The sequence below is a fragment of the Bos mutus genome, chromosome 1 (genome assembly GCF_027580195.1).
Source record: "Bos mutus isolate GX-2022 chromosome 1, NWIPB_WYAK_1.1, whole genome shotgun sequence".
NCBI classification, from domain to species: Eukaryota; Metazoa; Chordata; class Mammalia; order Artiodactyla; family Bovidae; genus Bos; species Bos mutus.
The window spans coordinates 57,043,226-57,064,565 of record NC_091617.1 but is presented as its reverse complement, the minus strand read 5'-3'; the positions used below and the strand labels follow the sequence as shown (position 1 = coordinate 57,064,565).

The window sequence follows — 21,340 nt, the reverse complement described above, 5'->3', positions numbered from 1 at the left end:
TGTGGGCCTGGAACACCCTTGCCTGAGTCCCCTGTTGGTAAACACCCAGGGTCACGCCTCTAGTGGCTCCAATACCCGTTTCACACCACCCCACCCCTGCCCAGGGGGGCCAGAGAGCAGCTGAGCTGCGCAGCACTCCACAGGCCAGAAGCAGACTCTGGTCCTCAAACTTGGACGGGCCGGCTTCTTGCCAACTCCCCAATGAATAAAACAGTGCTTCTGAGCCCTGGTGGTGCAGGCGGCTTGCAGACTGCTTGTGGCCACCCAGAAAAACGGGGCTGGAGCTGGAGTCGCCATGCTTAGACTCCTATCCCCTGACACTCTGGCCTGCAGACGCCTGAACCTGGGGGCCAGGCAGAGCTCCAATCCAGCTCTCTCCTTTTTCTCTTGCTGCTGACTTCTTCCTTCTGGGCAAAACCAGGAGCCCCTGTACTATAGAACAATCACACCTGATCCTTCACCCATTCATGATCCCCCAGGGTTCAGATAACAGCCCCTGACTCAACTTGGTGGCTCAAATGGTAAAGAATCTGCCTGCAAGGCAGGAAACCCAGGTTCAGTCCCTGGGTGAGGAAGATCCCCTGGAGAAGGGAATGCAACCCACTCCAGTATTCTTGCCTGGACAATCCAGGCAGAGGAGCTTGGAGGGCTACAGTCCATGGAGGTCACAAACAGTCAGACACGACTAACACTTTCACTCACTTTATGCTAAGTCACTTCAGTCGTGTCCGACTCTGTGCGACCCCATATATGGCAGCCCACCAGGTTCCCCCGTCCCTGGGATTTACTCAACTCTAAACCCCATCATACTGTTCATACTGTTCATGGGGTTCTCAAGGCACACCGGGTCGTCGGCCCACCTCTGCGATCTCTGCTGCGGCGGAAGAGGTGGTCGGGGAAGAAGGTACCTTTGGCTGACCTCCTGAGGTCAGGGGCAGTAACGAGAGGAGTTACCCCGCGTCTGAGGTCGGGGGGGGCAGCCAAGAGGGGATACCCAGTGTCTGAGGTCAGGGGCAGCGACGAGAAGAGTTACCCCACGTCCAAGGTCAGGGGCAGCGACGAGAGGAGTTACCCCTCGTCGGAGGTCAGGGGCAGCGGCTGGGAGGAGATACCCCATGCCCCCACGCCAGAGGCCAAGGGCTGCTGCCGGGAGGAGCAACCCCTCGCCCGAGGCCAGGGGCGGTGGCCGGGAGGACCAACCCCACGTCCAAGGAGGAGCTATCCCACGTTGAAGGTCAGGAAAGGCAGCAGTGAGGAGATACCCCTCGTCCAAGGTAAGGAGCAATGGCTGCGCTCTGCTGTAGCAGCCGTGAAGAGATACCCTACACCCGAGGTAAGAGAAACCCAAGTAAGATGGTAGGTGTTGCAAGAGGGCATCAGAGGGCAAACACACTGAAACCATACTCACAGAAAACTAGTCAATCTAATCACACTAGGACCACAGCCTTGTCTAACTCAATGAAACTAAGCCATGCCTGTGGGGCAACCCAAGATGGGCGGGTCATGGTGGAGAGATCTGACAGAATGTGGTCCACTGGAGAAGGGAATGGCAAACCACTTCAGTATTCTTGCCTTGAGAACCCCATAAACAGTATGAAAAGCCAAAATGATAGGATACTGAAAGAGAAACTCCCCAGGTCAGTAGGTGACTCATATGCTACTGGAGATCAGTGGAGAAATAACTCCAGAAAGAATGAAGGGATGGAGCCAAAGCAAAAAGAATACCCAGCTGTGGATGTGACTGGTGATAGAAGCAAGGTCCGATGCTGTAAAGAGCAATATTGCATAGGAACCTGGAATGTCAGGTCCATGAATCAAGGCAAACTGGAAGTGGTCAAACAAGAGATGGCAAGAGTGAATGTCGACATTCTAGGAATCAGCGAACTGAAATGGTCTGGAATGGGTGAATTTAACTCAGATGACCATTATATCTACTACTGCGGGCAGGAATCCCTCAGAAGAAATGGAGTGGCCATCATAGTCAACAAAAGAGTCCAAAATGCAGTTCGTTTCCAAGTTATCTCTGTTCGTTTCCAAGGCAAACCATTCAATATCACAGTAATCCAAGTCTATGCCCCAACCAGTAACGCTGAAGAAGCTGAAGTTGAACGGTTCTATGAAGACTTACAAGACCTTTTAGAACTAACACCCAAAAAAGATGTCCTTTTTATTATAGGGGACTGGAAAGCAAAAGTAGGAAGTCAAGAAACACCTTGACTAACAGGCAAATTTGGCCTTGGAATACGGAATGAAGCAGGGCAAAGACTAATAGAGTTTTGCCAAGAAAACGCACTGGTCATAACAAACACTCTCTTCCAACAACACAAGAGAAGACTCTATGCATGGACATCACCAGATGGTCAACACCAAAATCAGATTGATTATATTCTTTGCAGCCAAAGATGGAGAAGCTCTATACAGTCAGCAAAAACAAGACCAGGAGCTGACTGTGGCTCAGATCGTGAACTCCTTATTGCCAAATTCAGACTTAAATTGAAGAAAGTAGGGAAAACCACTAGACCATTCAGGTATGACCTAAATCAAATCCCTTATGATTATACAGTGGAAGTGAGAAATAGATTTAAGGGTCTAGATCTGATAGAGTGCCTGATGAACTATGGAATGAGGTTCGTGACACTGTACAGGAGACAGGGATCAAGACCATCCTCATGGAAAAGAAATGCAAAAAAGCAAAATGGCTGTCTGGGGAGGCCTACAAATACCTGTGAAAAGAAGAGAAGCAAAGAGCAAAGGAGAAAAGGAAAGATATAAACATCTGAATGCAGAGTTCCAAAGAATAGCAAGAAGAGATAAGAAAGCCTTCTTCAGCGATCAATGCAAAGAAATAGAGGAAAACAACAGAATGGGAAAGACTAGGGATCTCTTCAAGAAAATCAGAGATACCAAACGAACATTTCATGCAAAGATGGGCTTGATGAAGGACAGAAATGGTATGGACCTAACAGAAGCAGAAGATATTAAGAAGAGATGGCAAGAATACACAGAAGAACTGTACAAAAAAAAATCTTCACGACCCAGATACTCATGATAGTGTGATCACTGACCTAGAGCCAGACATCCTGGAATGTGAAGTCAAGTGGGCCTTAGAAAGCATCACTGCGAACAAAGCTAGTGGAGGTGATGGAAGTCCAGTTGAGCTATTCCAAATCCTGAAAGATGATGCCCTGAAAGTACTGCACTCAATATGCCAGCAAATTTGGAAAACTCAGCAGTGGCCACAGAACTGGAAAAGGTCAGTTTTCATTCCAATCCCAAAGAAAGGCAATGCCAAAGAATGCTCAAACTACTGCACAATTGCACTCATCTCACACTCTAGTAAAGTAATGCTCAAAATTCTCCAAGCCAGGCTTCAGCAATATGTGAACCGGGAACTTCCTGATGTTCAAGCTGGTTTTAGAAAAGGCAGAGGAACCAGAGATCAAATTGCCAACATCCGCTGGATCATGGAAAAAGCAAGAGAGTTCCAGAAAAGCATCTATTTCTGCTTTATTGACTATGCCAAAGCCTTTGACTGTGTGGATCACAATAAACTGTGGAAAATTCTTCAAGAGATGGGAATACCAGACCACCTGACCTGCCTCTTGAGAAACCTATATGCAGGTCAGGAAGCAACAGTTAGACCTGGACGTGGAACAACAGACTGGTTCCAAATAGGAAAAGGAGTTCGTCAAGGCTGTATATTGTCACCCTGTTTATTTAACTTATATGCAGAGTACATCATAAGAAACGCTCGACTGGAAGAAACACAAGCTGGAATCAAGATTGCCAGGAGAAATATCAATAACCTCAGATATGCAGATGACACCACCCTTATGGCAGAAAGTGAAGAGGAACTCAAAAGCCTCTTGATGAAAGTGAAAGAGGAGAGTGAAAAAGTTGGCTTAAAGCTCAACATTCAGAAAACGAAGATCATGGCATCCAGTCCCATCACTTCATGGGAAATAGATGGGGAAACAGTGGAAACAGTGGCAGACTTTATTTTTCTGGGCTCCAAAATAGCTGCAGATGGTGATTGCAGCCATGAAATTAAAAGACGCTTACTCCTTGGAAGGAAAGTTATGACCAACCTAGATAGCATGTTCAAAAGCAGAGACATTACTTTGCCAACAAAGGTTCGTCTAGTCAAGGCTATGGTTTTTCCTGTAGTCATGTATGGATGTGAGAGTTGGACTGTGAAAGGCTGAGTGCCGAAGAATTGATGCTTTTGAACTGTGGTGTTGGAGAAGACTCTTGAGAGTCCCTTGGACTGCAAGGAGATCCAACCAGTCCATTCTGAAGGAGATCAGCCCTGGGATTTCTTTGGAAGGAATGATGCTAAAGCTGAAACTCCAGTACTTTGGCCACCTCATGCGAAGAGTTGACTCATTGGAAAAGACTCTGATGCTGGGAGGGATTGGGGGCAAGAGGAGAAGGGGACGACAGAGGATGAGATGGCTGGATGGCATCACTGACTCCATGGACGTGAGTCTGAGTGAACTCCAGGAGTTGATGATGGACAGGGAGGCCTGGCGTGCTGCGATTCATGGGGTCGCAAAGAGTCAGACAGGACTGATCGACTGATCTGATCTGAAACCCCATCAACTGCCCTCTTTCCTCCCCAAATGGTGAACTAAGTACTCACATCACTTACAATGTCCGGATGGAACACATCCTGACTTATACAACCCCTTCCTTACACAAGGCAACATGTATTGATTGCTTATCAGTCAACATGTGTTGAGTGCGCATTCAGTATTAAGCTCTGTGGATCCAAAGATAAAGTCCAAGCTTTCTCTAAGAACTCAGCATCTGGTAAAGGAGACACACAAACATCTCAGAGCAGCATGGAGCAACTGAGACTCAAACCCGAGTGCCCTGGACTGGTGTTCTTTCCTTTACATGCCCTTATTAGGAGGGCATGGGGAGACTGGATCACACACTGCTTTTGGAACGGGGACCCTTGTGGTTGCCCTATCTGCCCACAGGGCAGAATAATGAGAACAAAGATTAAAAAAAAAACAAAACAAACCTCTTCTGTTTGTCTTGAAAATTGTTGCATCTGGATGATGGGTACACGGGGTTCATGATTCTCTTCTTTCTGCTCTTGTGTATTGAGTTTTTAAATAATACTAAAACTTGCTTTTTCTATAGGATGACTAGATCAAGATTGTCCCAAACCTTCTCAGTTCTTCACCAACTTCCAGGACACCCTTCCCCTGCTGTCCCCCTTATCACCTCAATTAAGCCAAACAGCACTGTCAGGCAGGTTTCCACGAGCATCCAAGTTCCAGTAATGGAGGGCAGTATACCCCTCTTCAGTCTTCAAAGGCTCCCCAGTGTTGGGCCAAAGAGGCAGTCCCACCCCTTTCTTGGGAAAGAATTATAAACCAGCAGCTTATCTCAAAAGCCAAAGTAGTAATAATCATGATGGCAATAATGGTGACATCTAGCACCCCTTCTGACTCAAGAGCTCTTCCAACGAGAGAAGGTAGATAATGCGGTTCAATGACCTCTTGCTTGGATTTGGGAAATATTCAGAGTCTGGGTTTTAAGCATCTTAAGGGCCCCAGGCATGGTGCTCAATAATCTGTTGGCTGATCAATTGAAAGGCCATTCTTAAATGGTTAAGAACATGTCTTTGGGGCCATGTGGAAGATGCCTGGAGGCACAAATAGCGCTGCTCTCAACAAGGTTTACTGCTGGGTCTTTGGAGAAGCAGCTCAGTGCAAAACCTCAGTGACTGAAGGGAGGCCGGATGAAGAGGGCATCGTGAGTTTCAGAGGGTGGGAGACAGGTCAGAACCCCCCGCCCAGGGAAGGGTCTCACACCTCATCTTGACTGAGTTTCAAAGAAACAAAGCCTCACTCTCATTACCCCGTCTGGACCATGGGCGTCAGTGCCAGCACTTTGATTAGCCTCCTTGTGTGGGGAAAATGAGTTCTGTCTGCCTATCATGGTGGGTCGGGCTGGTCCTCTTACCTCCTGACTTTGAAAGCTGTAGAACTCAGCAGTTCAAGAGCCACCCTATTCCGCGGCCATGGAGACTTTGTTGAGAGAGGGGAGGATGGCAGTGGTAAGTAAAATTGGGACCCTGCCCTAGTTCCCACAGGCTTTTTTCTGGAGAGAAACTGCAATAGAGGACTCAGACCGCCCTGGAGACTTCCTTCCACCAGCATTCACTGGAGCCTCACGTGGCGAGGCCCACACCACACCTTCCGGCATAACCTACTCTAACAGGGACCATGCCATGGGGAGGTCCTGGCATGGCCCCCACAGTACAGAATGCCATTCCTTGTGCTAAAGGGTGTGTTTTAAAATATCACAAGATATTTATAAACTCAGTGCTTTTGAGATTTTTTTTTCACCAAAAAATCAGGGGGGAAAAAAGCCCCCCGCACCCCGCCAAATGCTTTGTCAGATCATGTATTTATCTTTCGGTTTAGCAGATAAGGCCCCTGCCTGGCTGCACCTACAGAAGCTGGTCTGGGATACAGCATCAGGGCTCTCGCTGTACCTCCCAGGGGGACAGCATGTGAGGGGGTGACTCAGGAGTGAAGGCTGGATTTGGTAGGAAACAGGTCTCACCCTGGAGAAGGCGATGGCACCCCACTCCAGTACTCTTGCCTGGAAAATCCCATGGATGGAGGAGCCTGGTAGGCTGCAGTCCATGGGGTTGAGAAGAGTCGGACAGGACTGAGCGACTTCACTTTCACTTTTCACTTTCATGCATTGGAGAAGGAAATGGCAACCCACTCCAGTGTTCTTGCCTGGAGAATCCCAGGGACAGGGAAGCCTGGTGGGCTTCCATCTATTGGGTCGCACAGAGTCGGACACAATTGAAGCAACTTAGCAGCAGTAGCAGCAGGTCTCACCCTCACGTGTTTACCAGTTTCCTGTCCTCAGCCTCCACAGGCAAACTGAGACAAGGGCCAAGCCTCCCATGTGTCAATGGTCAATAATCAGTTATAGCCTTCCAGGCACTGGAGGGAGACCCAAGAAGACAAGAGGGGGCAGGGTGCACCACCCTGATTCCCAAACAACAAAAGCAAGAACAGCTTGTCTGTAGAGAATTCATCTCTGAAGAGTTTCAGGAGCACTAAACTCACTGGAAAAGACTCTGATGCTGGGAGGGATTGGGGGCAGGAGGAGAAGGGGACAACAGAGGATGAGATGGCTGGATGGCATCACCGACTCAATGGACGTGAGTGTGAGTGAACTCCGGCAGTTGGTGATAGACAGGGAGGCCTGGCATGCTGCCATTCATGGGGTCGCAAAGAGTTGGACACGACTGAGCGACTGAACTGAACTGAACTGAAACGCTCCACTACACTAGTGTTCACCCTCTTGGTAACAAACCTGGACAAGTACTATTAGTCTCCACTTCCACGGGGTACAAGTAGGAAGAACACTGAATGGCAGGCTGCAGATGGGAGGGTGGGCTCAGCAAAGAGCAAGCCAGAGGAGGAGGTGGGAAGAATTGAGGTCACGGGCGTGGAGTTTCTACAGTGTGAGAGCTGACTTTCCGAGGCCATGTCTTCTTTTTCCTGTGTACTGAATTCTGAGGCACCTGCCTGGTGTCCTTTGAAGTGAGAAGGTACCAGCTGGCTTTGGCTCTGTGTGTACTCCACACCGGGAGCAATGAAAGCTGGGGTCTGAGTTTCAGTCCCTGCTCCCCAGGGTTGGCTCCCTCTCCATTTACCCCTGCCTGGTTAGTAGTTTTCAGCCTGGTTCAACCAGATGGCCCAGGGGCCCCATTCATACGCACTGCCCTTTCCTCTGTGGTCCTGAGGCGGAGCAGGGTTGGAAGAGCCCCTTTCTCTGCTCCTGTTATAAAATCCATCATTACCCCCATCCCCAGAGAGCCTTGCTATCAAGTGACTGGTGAGGACACTGAAAACTGGGGTTCCTGCCACCACACTCCCAAGACATCCTCATTTGCTTTTGAGGGTGACTGCAGAACGAAGCACCTCTTGGCAGGGAAAATGCTTTCGCTCAGTTTTGTGCCGGATCATTCTTCCTCCTGAACGACCAAAAACCAGCCCCGGTGCTGGATCCCCCTCAGGACTCGGCAGACACGCTGGGGCTGGGGCAGCGCCCTCAGAGGCCGAGGGAGCTGTGGGGCTGCCGGATGAGGTGTGAAGGAGTGCGGCCTGCCCCGCTTGCCCCGGAGGGTCACTTCCCCGCGGCTCCTCCGAAGCTCCAGCGCAAGTAAAACAAACTCCTGAGAAGGAAGTCAAACAGCCTGATGCAGGCTCCTCCTGTCTCTCTACTTAAGAGTGGGACGGAAGGTCTGCTCAGCTGATATTTCCAGATGTGGAACCAAAACACAGGCAGCAACTGACAGCTTCCCAGCCTGGGCTGAACTCCAGTAGCACCAGCGCCAGGCTGTTCCGTGGGCAACGACAGAGCGGCAGCACTGTAGACCCCTGGGTTCTGCGCAGGTGGTCTCAGCACCGGCTGTGAGCCCGCCCTTCATCAGCACCTTGTACCCCAGATGGATGGGGTAGGAGGGGCGCATGTTCAGAGAAGGCCATGCTTAAAAATGACTGAAGGAGATGGCTAAGTGAAAGAAGCCAGTCTGGACTACATGTCCTTGTGATGCCAACTACCAGACATTCTGGAAATGAGCTACGAAGACTGTAGAAAGCGCAGTGGTTACCAGCAATTGGGAGAGAAAAGGAAGGAAGGCCAAAGAGGTGGAGCACAGGGGATTTTTAGGCAGGAAAAACTATTATTCTGTCTGACACCGTAATAATGGTGGACATGTGTCATTATGCATTTGTCAAAACCATACATTGTATACCAAAAAATGAGTCTCAATGTAAACTATGGACTTTAATAATGATGTGTCAACACTGACTCATCAATTGTAACAAATGCATTACACCAATGTAAGATGTTAGTAATAGGAGCAATTGGCGGGAGTTGAGGGTATGTGGCAACTCCCTGTAATTTTCACTTAATTTTTTATTATTAACCTAAACCGCTTTTTATTTTTTTTAAGGCTATTAATTTCTTCTTAAGTTAAAAAAATCTGGAGGGGAAGCCCTGGACCATTCCCAGCTCCCTGAGATGCTGTAGATGTTGGGTCTAGGGATCTCAGTAGTGTAATTTCTCAAGCACATTTATTGTCAGCATGAGACCTCTTGGGATACTAGTCCCTATTTTTACTCTTCCTTAATTTCTAAATCTAGAACCAAGTCAGAAATGACTAAGATGAAGTCAGATCTACCCCCTCATGGGCAGACATCCAAACCTGCTCTTCCTTGCACTTGCAGGCTGTCAACTCTGCCACTGCAGAGACCATGCCTGCTTCCTCTGTGCCTAGCAGAGGGCCTGACTCCCACCAGGCCCCCACGTGTGGGGAACCGAACTACTCTCAAATTCATCCTGTGCTCCTCACGTCACAGATGCAACAGGCTAGGGTTAGGGTATGTGGAGGGCGTGATGGTGTGTGGAGTTTTCTCTGAATACAACAACAGAGAGTGGTGAGCAGAGAAGTGACCTCGCCTGGCTCCTCTTTTGCAAGCTGACACTGACTTTTCTATGAAGGATAGACTATGGGCAGGGAGGTCAGGGGTGAGTGAGGCAGGGAGAACACTTAGGAAGATATCCCAACAGACAAGGTAAGCAAATGTTGATGGAAGACAAGAATGGTGTGAAGTTGCAGGATTCTAAATACATCTTAGAAGCAAAGCCAAGATCATTTGCCAACTTACAGCGGAGTATGAGAGAAAGAACAGAGTCAAAGGGGACGCTCAAGTCTGGGGCCTAACCAGTAGAATGCAATGTGCTGAATCAGGGAAGAGGCAAAGGAGAGGCTGGGTGGAAGCTGTTTCCTCAGTGACCAGGCCTGAGGACTGGTATAGACGGGTACACCTGGGCTGGGGCCTTGCCCCATTGTGGACTCCTCACTTTCACCATCTTCTCATTCCCTCATCACTATATAGCCTTGAGCCAGTGGGGTTCTATGGGGTCCCATGGGGTTCAGTACATCATCTACCTACTCATCTTCCCAGCTGCCCCATTCAGCAAGAACACTTCTTCCAATCTGTTTTTGTTTCCTTTCTTATTAACAGCCACCTTCTGTGAACGTTCACAGTGCATTTTGTGTGCTGTATATGCAGTATCTTGCTGCCTTTTTGCAACCACTTTAAGAACCTAGGTTTTCAGAGTTTAGGTGACTAGCCCAGCAACTGGCAAAGTCAGGTACAAACCTGAGCCTGTCTGGTCCCAAAGCTCATCCTTAAACAGGATGCCACTCAGTCTCCAACCTGGAAGTGGCCCCAGGAACACTGCTGACTCCTGCAAATATCATCTTTCTTCTGCACCTCTGTCTAATACGATTCACTCCAAGCCTCTGTTCTCTCAGGTGGGGTCCCCCTGACACTCCTCAGACTCCTCTGTTCCTTCCTCTCTCAGGATCTTCTTGACATGAAATCTTTTCTTCTCTCAACTCCTGCTAGATCCTGAGACCTTCACTGTCTTTTCCCACAAGAGAGGGAAAAGCAGCTTGTCTGGCAACAGGACCTAACTGCCTTCAGTTCAGGCCCCCACTCTTAGAAAACAAATACACTCATATGTGGAATCTATTTTTAAAAAAGGTACAAATGAACTTATTTACAAAACAGAAGTAGAGTCACAGACACAGAAAACACATTTATGGTTACCAGGGGATAAGGGGGAAAGGGGGAAATTGGGAGACTGGGATTGATACATGTACACTATATACAAAGCGGGCTTCCCTGGTGGCTCAGATGGTAAGGAATCTGCCTGCAATAGAGGAGTTTCAGGATCTATCTCTGGGTCAGAAAGAGTCCCTGGAGAAGGGAATGACTACCCACTGCAATATTCTTGCCTGGAGAATCCCATGGACGTAGAAGCATGGTGCGCTACAGTCCACAGGGTCGCCAAGAGTTGGATGCAACTGAGCGACTAAGCATATATATAAAAGATACTTAATAAGAACCTACTATATAGCACAGGGAACTGTTACTCAATACTTTGTAATGGCCAACATGGGAAAAGAATTAATTCACTTTGCTAAGTCACTTCAGTTGTGTCCGACTCTGTGTGACCCCATAGATGGCCGACCACCAGGCTCCCCCGTCCCAGGGATTCTCTAGGCAAGAACACTGGAGTGAGTTGCCATTTCCTTCTCCAATGGATGAAAGTGAAAAGTGAAAGTGAAGTCGCTCAGTCGTGTCCGACTCTCAGTGACCCCATGGATTGCAGCCTACCAGGCTCCTCCAACCATGGGATTTTCCAGGCAAGAGTACTGGAGTGGGGTGCCACTAACTAATACAATACTGCAAATCAACTTTGAAAATTGTGTTGAAAGTGTTAGTTGCTCAGTCATGTCCAATTCTTTGTGAACCCAGGGGCTTTGTGACTCCATGATCACCAGCCAGTCCATGGAATTCTCCAGGAAAGAATACTGGAGTCGGCTGCCATTCCCTTCTCCAGGGGATGTTCCTGATCCAGGGATCAAACTCAGGTCTCCTGCATTGCAGGCTGATTCTTTACCGTCTAAGCCACCAGGGAAGTCCACTATGCTAAATCAACTATACTCCAATAAAAAATAAAAGAAAACAAAACAAAACAAACATAGCCACAGAAGCAGACACAGCCCTTGGCCCAGACTCTGACCTCTGCCTGTGCCCTCAAGTGTCTTTTCTCTTAACTCATCTTGGGTGAGCATAGATGCCAGAGGCTTTTAGGTGAGTAGAACCTTCTGCATCAAAAGCGTTCCTTTGTGCATTTCTCTGCATCCTTATAGAGCCCCGAGAAGGCACCTTGTAAGGATGAGGTAATAAAGGCTCAGAGTTCCCACGATTTCCTCTTGGTTATCCAACTAGTTGGTCACATAATTATATCTTAAACCCAGGTGTCCTGAACCCCATCCCCGCACCTCCCCATACACACACACACACATAAAGCCAGAACATCCTGGCTTCAGATTTTCCACATTTGTTACAGAAAAACAAGGAACCGAGGGCAACTGCAGGCTCATCACAGGCAAATCTCCCAGCTCTCTGAAGCCAGTAGGGAGAGTCAGTTTCACTCTGCAGGTAACAGCCTGTAGAATTCTTTCTGCTGACTGCTCTGTGAGTATTTGCCTGGCAGGTACCATCTCCTGTCAGTTACCTGTCTGTTAAAGTTGCTACTTCCTTCCCCAGGGTATTTTTCTGCACAAGCTGCCACTTCTGACCAGGAAAAGTATCTGCTGGGCAAAACTCCTTTCCCCCTTCACCCCACCGAGGCCCAGAGGGCCTACTTGATCAGACTTGCAGAGATCCGAGGAGCCCGTGGATTCAGCTGGCACCTGCAGTGGAAGCAGAGACTCAGACAGCCAGTTCAGATAATGTCCCAGAGGGAGAAAAGCCGGGAGACACATTCCAAGAAGAGACCCAAGAGAGCAGCAGCTTTCAGCACTGCCTGAGGAGCTGGACCTCAGCTGGGTCTCAGGACCCGGCTCCCCTCATGCCTCGACTGCTGCGAAGCCAGTTGGGACCTTTCATTTGTGGCCCCAGTTTTCAATTCCTGTCTCTTAAGGCAAGTCTCACAAAGGCCGCCACCTGCCCCTTGCACTTTGTTAGCTACAAAAGAAACAGTTTTCCCAAGCTAAGAGAGCTCTGCTTAGAGAGAGTGATTGTCTGGATACTTTTTTTTTTTTCTTCTCAAAGCCTGAGTTTTGGAGTTAGCAGCCCAGCCGTGCAATCTTGGCTCTGCCAGTTACCAGCTGTGAGACCGCAACAGGTCTCTACAGTCATTTAGGCTTCAGCTCCCTTATCTGCCGAGTAGGATCATGCTGCCCATCTTCACAGGACTGCTGGGGGTTGCGGGACAGTGCTCACAGGACTGTGCTCACAGGACTCAGCACAGCACCCTGGTGCGCAGCAGGTCTCACTAAATGGCAGGTCTTGTTCTCCACATCACCAGAAGGAGGATGGAGGCAGGCAAGGCTGCCTCTTTGGCTCTGGGATCTGCCAGTCTCAGCCTGCCCTTGAGGTCCATAGATGATTCCCCGAATGGGGAATGTTTCTTCCCTCTTGCCCTGAAGGAAGGGCGCCTGCTGCTCACGTATGCTCGCCCTCTTAAGGGAGCATCTCCACAAGTACGCAACGCTTTGTTTGTAAAATCAGGGGAACAAAGATGAACTCCATCAGAATACTGCCTTCAGCAACCTGTTCCGTTCTTTTCACCCACACTCAAGACCTCTGTGGTGTCTCAGTGACAGGGAATTGGCTGCCAACCTTCTTGTTCCCCGTTGGGTAGGAGAGCTGAGCTCCCCACCCCTACTCTCTTCCATTGTTGAAGACCACCCAGTGAAACGTGCTGGCAAGCTGCCACCGTCCAGGCAGGCGAAAGCCGGGCCTGATTCCCCAGCCCGCGCCTCTGGAACAGAAGCCTACAGAACACAAGGCACCCGACTGTGGGGCTTTCACCTGGCGCTGATGCGGTCGTCACGACGATGAGACCACCAACGCCGTCCAGGAAGAGCTGCAGGTGACTGCTTGGCAGGCCTGCGCAATGGAAGAGCCATTAGACTCTACCTCTTGGCTGTGACACAGCGGATTTTTATGTAACTTGTTCACTACAAAACATCTATTCATAATGACAGAAGTAAACAGTCATGAATTTCCATCACTCAATGGTCTCACTTGCAAAAGCAGGTACTGTGTTGACTGACTACATGACGAAATCCTCCTCACGTGAGCACAGGTGTGTAAAAAAGTACACGCTCCCGTCACACTTCTGTGGGATGATAGTCATCAGACTGAAAAGTGGGGGAGATGCTTTGTGAAGTAATTAAGAGCAACTTCTGCTTTCACAGAAAAGTAATAAACTCAGAACCCCCAAATTTTCCTCTCCAATTAACTGTGACCCACACCTAATAAACCTGCTGGGATTGTAATGTTAGGTAAGTTCAGGCTAGTAAACCCACTTGGCTGGGACTATTCTGGAAAAATATTGGCAGGCCAGGAAAAGTGAGGGAGTTGTCCCTTTAAGAGTCCAATTTCAGCCAGGCCTGGGCAAGGGAACCTCCAAGGTCAGCTGGTTCCACACACCCTCCTCCTCTTACCTGGAGCTCCCATCCTGTCTAAGCTACCTCTTAGCAGTCAAGGAGGGTCCTGGGCAAATGGAGAGCCCAGGAACTTATCTGTGTCCCTAAAATAAACATCTCTTCACTTCCTACTCTGGGAATGACTTTGGAACTAAGCAAAGCTACCCTAGACAGTAGAACAAAGGGCAAACAAAACTGAAAAGTGAAAAGATGAATTCAGGCACATGTTTCTGCTAAAATCTGCACATTCACAGCTAAAATCTGATGGGATGAGAAAGAAAACACAATCATGTGTTTCTCCTTTGCCCCCTGAAAGCTATCAGTCACCGCTTTTAGAACATGGTCAAAGACTCACATTTCTGAGATTCTGTATTCAATGCAGAGATTCCAGTTTTTAACTTTACTAAAATTAAAAAAAAAAAAAACAACTCCGAACTTGAAATACCCTGTCTTGAGAATTCTTCAAAAAAAAAAAAAAAGAATTCTTCAGCTATCCTCTGAGGAAAAGTACATTTGCAGGAAGGATGTTTCAGTCCTGCCAGCCCCACCTTGACTTCTAGGACAGCCTGAGATACTAGCTCTCCCCACTCGAGAAGCCTTGCTTCACGATCCAGCCCAAGAACTTTCACACTGGAGTCTGCATTGCTGTGCCTGCATGTCCCTTCCCTGCAGTCATGGAATTCTGGAAGGTGCGGGCTCTGGTATTAGTCCGGGCATTCAATAAAAAACGTGTTGAAAGGATGAAGGCTACAACCAACACACGAGTCATCACCCTCATCTTGTCCACTGCTGTGTCCAAACTCAGTTTGGAGGCGCATAAGCATTTCTTTGCTGTATTTTCTGCTGCTCAGCTCCTTTTAGATGATTTTTTTTTAAATTCAACCCATATTATGTACTTTCCTGTTATTAACCAGGAGAAGTAGTTGAGACTTTTCTCAACATTTTCTCTGGCAAGCAAGGTAAGTTGATTGTGAATCACTGGCTCTCATCTTTCTCCTGTGATTTCAAAACTCTTACTGCCCAATAACTCTGTCCCAAACATCAAAGACCTTCTTTGAAGATAAGGCCAAATTCTCCATTAGGAAAAGACAAACTATTTCCTAACTTAATTTTAGAAGATGGAATAAAGATGGAAGATGGAACGACATGGAATCCCTCTAGGTTTTGTGAGATAAACACTGCCCGGTACACCAGACCAGAAGGCATTTGCTGTAATACCATTGGTAGATGCATGAACACAGGGCTTTCCTCATCCACACCCAAGCAGGACTTTTCCACAGCAGTGTGACTCCAAATCCATAGTAAATGGTTTACATCCAACAGGTTGAACAGAATTTGGCTCAGGAAAGGAGAGTCCACTTGGTCACCCGAGGGAAAAGAAGCTCTGACTACAAGAGTATCTGAGCTGAACCAACCTGTTTTGTCAAGATTCCACTGAAAACTGGACCCTTCCAATACTGAAAGGTGAGAAACAGTCTATCCTCACGTGGCAACACAAACTATGAAAATATGACCGACCCAAGCAGCCAGACATATTAGACTGTGGGCAGAAAAGCTCACCTGCTTCTTCTATTTCATCGCTGACAGCCTCGGACAGTGTGAATGTTGACAAGCCTTCATGGGTCATGGGTTCCAGGAAGTTTGTTCTGCGCCTGAGGAAAAAGAAAGTGTCTCAAACAAAATAAACAAACACTTTGAAAGTATTTGCTTTTTATAAGGTGCATTGCTATAAACCAGACTAATTCCTTATTAATCCATTTTACAAATAAGAACACGGAGAAAAGGCAGTTTTTTCTAAATCATAGGCTTCCTTACATCTCCAGGTACCTGGCCCTTTGCTAGAAATGGAATAAACAATGGATGAAGAACAAGGATTACATTGAAAGCAGTCATTGATCTTACAAAACCATTACCGTTTTCACCAATATTTACCAAATATCTGTTAAGAACACACTATGAGCAGCCCTCATACAAAGTAAGGTGGGCTAACGGGGAAGGGGTTGGGGGTGGAAGGGCAGCAGGTGAGGAATGACCCCCACACACAGCAAAATCAAGGGTCATCTCACAGATGGGTCAGGCTGGAGTAGAAGGGTTCTATCAAGGTAATCATCATGAGACACAGCCACATGTGACAGGGCTAAGAAATTTAGATTGTAAACTTAGAGTGATGATTTGTTTATGGGACTGATGAAGGATGGGTGGTGGCGGGTGGTGGCAGGGGGTGGGCATGCAGGGGCATTGGGTAGACAGTGGGGAGTCCAGCCATATGTCAGCACAACTGTCCAGGGCATGCAGAAGCATGGTGGTAGCAGGAAAGGAAAAGACGGTGGGATGGAAGGATAAAGGGAAGGGCAGGAGAGACCGGCAAGCTTAGGGAGGAGCTGACAGTAGTGATGGAGACACAGGAATCGATCGGTTCGGTGGATGGAGTCAGCGTGAATAGAGTCCACAGCACAGCCAGGGCTCCCATCCAAGTTTCCTAATCCTCAGGGCAGTGCCACTTGAGATGGATCCTTTAAGCCTTACTTCCTGATTCCACCTCCCCTTCTCTACCCATTTCCAACCCTGAGGGCTCCAAGGAGGCTAGAGCCCAATTTATGAAGGCTTTTTGTAAACATGGATTTCTAGATTAAAAACAAACACCATCTTCCATCGCACCCTCCAGCCCCAAACATTTGATTCAGCCTCATAAATGAAAATATTACATGTAAAGGCTCCATGTGGGAGCACTTTCAGCATTTAGCTTGTTCCCAGCAATAGCAAAGGGGACATACCTGTTCTCTACGAGCCTTTGGTCAAAAGTATAGAGACACTTCAGGCCTGTCTGACTACAGAGTCTACACTTTTATTGCAGCTATGTGAAAAGTCTGTATGCACATGGATGAACAGAAACAGTTGTGTTATAGTACAGGCATATGAGTAATTTTAAAACACATTTTATTATTAGTAGATGCTTGTACAATAAATAAAAATGGGGGGGGTAGTATTTTGGAGAACCATCCTTTGACTAAGAAAGCCTATTCAGGGACAAACAAGCTCCCAGTCTGGGTGGGGTCTGATATACTAGAAACCCCTGCTAAATGGCTTGCTGAATCAAAGCATGGAGATGACAAGAAGTTCCATATGTTAAAGTAAATACATTTTAAAAACTGTAATGAATCACTTGCATTTCTCTCCCTCCCCAATTCCCATTCCTACGCCCACCTTATTTTCCTAGATAGCAAGGAGGCTTGGAATTTGGAGGAAAGAAAGCAAACTCCCAATGTACAATATCTCCTGGTGCCAGGTTAATACTTTCTTACTCAGAGGTCAGAAAATACTGGAAGCAATTATCTGGTACACTTGGATCCTCTTCAGCTTCTTCCCACTTGGTTAAAAGATACGGAAGAAAAAACTCTTATTTCTTAACCATCCTGGGGACTTTGTCAAAAGCTGAACTCAGATCCCCAGGGTCCCATGGAAGACTATGACCACCAGGTTCACGTCTCACCATCCCAGCTTATACCCTGGGGATCCCTGGCAAAGTCCACTGAATTATTCCACGAGTAAAATCTCTTACTCCTTCTTAGGGTATGGAAACCACAGGTAAGCTGCTGAAGAGAACTAGAAGCCCAAACATTTGAAAGAGCATTTCAAAGAAAGGAAAATTTCTGGACCCATTTGGAGGAGGGTAAAGAATATAAATTACCCTCTTAACACAAGTTGACCAACCAATCAACAGCTAAGCAGGGTGCTCTCTGTTCCCCCCTTTCCCATCCCAGCTGTGGTCAAGGAACCAACTATCCTGGCTTCTATCAACTTCCTCTCCCCAGTAAAGCCAACGCTGTGGCTTGGGCGATTTCTCCTGAGAAAATGTGTCTTGTAATGTTACTCTTCTGAGATCTCTTAACAGAGGATGAACAAGACAGTGTCTCAACCCTCAGCTTTTATAGGTGTAGACGGCTTCCAGCTTTTTAAAGAGCCAAGCTCTGAGCAATAAGTGTGGGCAGGAAATGTCAGCAAAGCAGCAACTCCTACTTCTTTCATTTTCCATACACTCACTCAAACACTCATGCCGCAGGAAAACCGTAACTCCAGTGCTGTTCCCCCACCTCCCCCCATCTCCGTCCCAGGGACCCCAAGGTGCTTCAGGATTACCATGGGAACCTTCTGGGTTTCAATTATGAAACCATTAAAAAGTACCAATTATAAGACCTCAGAAACGTTCCTGGGAAACCTGTTACACACCTCAAAATGGTCAAACTCTTGCCTCAGATTCACTTTGAGTTCAGAAAACAGGTCACACAGATGTTTGGGAGCCTGAGCCCCCACCTTAGTCCAAGGAGACTGTTTCATGCTGCCCTTGAGAAAATGAAGACTGATTTATTGGCTATATCCAAAGGGATGACAAACCATGACAGGGCTGGGCTGCCTGCAGGCCCAATTGTGGAATAAATCAGAAATGTGTGTGCATTCAAGAATTTTGAAAATTTCATTCATTCACCGGCCAATGTTCGCCAAGTTCTGGGTAACAAAGATCTAGGTGATGAATGTGAGCTGGGTACAGGGCACCTGGAGGTGGCACAAGGGCCTGAAACCAAAACATACTTTTCACTCAGTTCATTCAAAGAGGTAACTCCGGGTCAAAAACTTATTGGAACCCATCTGAGCTTGCTGAGAAGGGATGGGGGAGCGGCAGAATACCCCACCACACCCAGAAAGTGCCTGTTTAGGATTGCTGGTGTGTGGTTTGGGTATTCTTAGCTCTACTGCCACATCTCTGGAGGCACACAACCTTCCAAGCAACCCTGCCACTGTAACCCCATCCCCAAAACAAAACCAAGCAAACAAATCCCCAGGGCTCCTTAATCTCCTCCAGTTCTCTCCCCACCCCCCAACCCCCAATTCTCCTACCATCTGGAAGAGCAAACGAACACTGGCATCCTGAAAGTTAAGCAGAGCCTTCAAAAATCCAGGAGAAAATTCTTCTTGGGTTTCCTGCCCTTCCCCACAGCCCCTTCCCACTTGTTCCAAGGGATCATTTCCCCACCTCTCACAGTTACACAAACAAACCCCCGCAAGAGCACAACCCCAGGAGGACGTTGTACTAGAAAACACACATACACACACACACACATTTGACCGCACGCTGCTCCAAGCCCACAGACACCTCTGAACACCCCCACTTCAGCCTCACCCCTTCCACCTTTCCAGCGGGGTATGTTTTCCTGGCGCTGTTTTACTCCCAGTCCGTTCAGTCTATCTAAAAAAAAAAAAATTTTTTTTTAAACGCCAAGACGGTAAACTCCGACCCCACTAAGAGGCCAAAGGGGCGTGCGATAGTTTTGTGTATTTGCAGGCTTCATGTGGGCTTCTCCCCACGGCCCTGCTGCGCTCTGAGCCTGGAACTGGTGTCAACCTTCGGGGGAAGTTTGGGAGGCTGTCCCGGCCCTTCTCCCACAAGGGAAGCTTCCGGGAATGATCAGCCAGACCGTGCCCGCAGGGAACGAGACGCAGCGCTCCCGGGCCCGGAGACGGCAGCCCGGCACCCCGCAGCCAGCCTGGGCCGCAGCCCCCCGCCGGAGCCCGCGGGCAGAGCGCTCGGACCGCTCCCGCCGCCGGCGCGTCCCCATCAGCCACCCGCCGGCGCTTCCTCGGCATCGCTCGGCCTGCGGCCGCCAACCCGCCCCCTCCCCTCCCCAAACCAACAAACACAACTTTTTATGAAAAGAAAACAAACTTCAGCGACGTGACTCACCTCTGGTGCAGCCGGCTCCTAGGAAGGGCGAGCCGGGGTCCGGGGGCCAGCGCCGTGGGCGCGGAGAGAGCCACACAGCCCGGGGCCGCAAGGACACACAACCCGCTCAGTGACACCCAGGGACACACAAAACAGGAGGACGGCCGCAGTGGGAGCAACAAAGGAGCCTCGGACGGAGAAGTTGCCGGCCGGAGAGGGGGGGGCGCGTGCGGGCGCGTGTGGCTGCGGCGGGCGTGAGTGTGAGTGTGTGCGCGCGTGTGTGAGTGTACGCTCGCGGCAGCTGACACGGGCGGGCCGGGGCTCAGGGTCCCCGCGGCAGGGAGCTGCGGCCGCGGCGGTGGCAGCAGGAGGACAAGGCAGGGAACGCCGCGCCCTGCGCACCCCGTCCCTCCATATGGAAGAAGCTTTTTTGGATGACTGAACTCGCAAACAATTCCTTCTTTTGCTTCTCCTGCCTAGGAGCCTCCCATTACCGCGCGCGGGGGAGGGGGAGCAGAGGAGGCGGGGAGGAGGGGAGGAGCAAAGTGGAGCCAAGAAAGTCTTGGAAAGGAAGCTGGAAGAAAAAAAGTCTCCCCAAACTCACTTTTTCTCCTAATACTCATTTTCTTTCTGTTGCGCCTGAATCCCGTGCTTTCCCCCAACTTCTCTTTCTTTCCCATGCCAAAAGCAAAGTCTTCTAACTTTCTCCCACACCCACGGCTCCCCTGAACCCCCACTTTCTCTTTAGCTTCACCTCAGACCCTAGCTCGCCTACACTATCCTCTCCCCTCGCCTGTCTCTTCTCCCCAGGTCTTTTTATGATACCCATCCCCGCCCTTCTTAATGGTCTCCTTCATTCTGCAAACAAACGATTGCATAAATCATTAAAAGTAGACTTTGTTATTAAATGCTCCCCTACCCTCTACCCCCAAATGGGGCAGCAGCTGTCAAGAAAATTATAAGGAAACCGAAGCCCCAGTGCTACCTCCCTTGACCTACCCGGTGGGTCGGGGGAGAGAGAGTTTGCCGCGTCCTCGGTTTACAGCGCCCTGCCCTGACCTCCATTCATCATCCCAGGGTGGAAGCTTGAGGAAAAGGATGAGAGAGCTGAGGTCAGGGAGGGGGAGCGGCTGCAGAGGAGTTGGTTACCTCCTTGTGTGCGTGTGTTAAGCCCTCCCTTTAGTGTTGGGCAGATAACACTCAGAGTATCAGCTCTCAAACTTGAGCTACATCAGAACCCCCTGTAGGCTTATTGAAACCTTGCTGAGCCCTGCAGTATTTCTGAGGTGGCAGGGTCTGGGGTGGGCCCAAGAATTTGCACTTCTATTAAGTTCTCAGGTGATGCTGATGCTGTGGGTCCTGGGCCACATTTTAAAAACGACTTTTGCAGGGTATTGAGGAGTAAAATATGCTTTGAGTTGGGGCAGATGGGGTCTTCTTAATCTGTAAGGGATGGAACAGAGATCGTGAAGGGTCATCCAGTTCATACCCTTACACTGCAGTTAGAGGAAACCGAAACCCAGAGGGGTTAAGGCAGACATTTGTTCAAAGTGAAC

The 21,340-nt window shown here is 48.8% G+C and overlaps 1 protein-coding gene across 10 annotated transcripts in view; it reads right to left on the bottom strand.

The window, feature by feature from the left end:
• The window catches only part of BOC (BOC cell adhesion associated, oncogene regulated), an 80,572-nt gene extending 59,794 nt beyond the window's left edge, over window positions 1–20,778 (bottom strand). For 3 of the 10 annotated variants that reach the window (XM_070369390.1, XM_070369360.1, XM_070369383.1), the window contains exons 1-3: window positions 19,806–20,769; window positions 19,245–19,310; window positions 15,629–15,720 (exon numbers count right to left, since the gene is read on the bottom strand). The gene's annotated coding sequence lies outside the window, so the exon portion shown is untranslated. Of the gene's footprint in view, window positions 1–15,628; window positions 15,721–19,244; window positions 19,311–19,805 lie in introns of all 10 variants that reach the window. The other 7 variants (XM_070369377.1, XM_070369354.1, XM_070369368.1 and 4 more) reach the window with 4 other exon arrangements.
• Window positions 20,779–21,340: the final 562 nt, after the last annotated feature.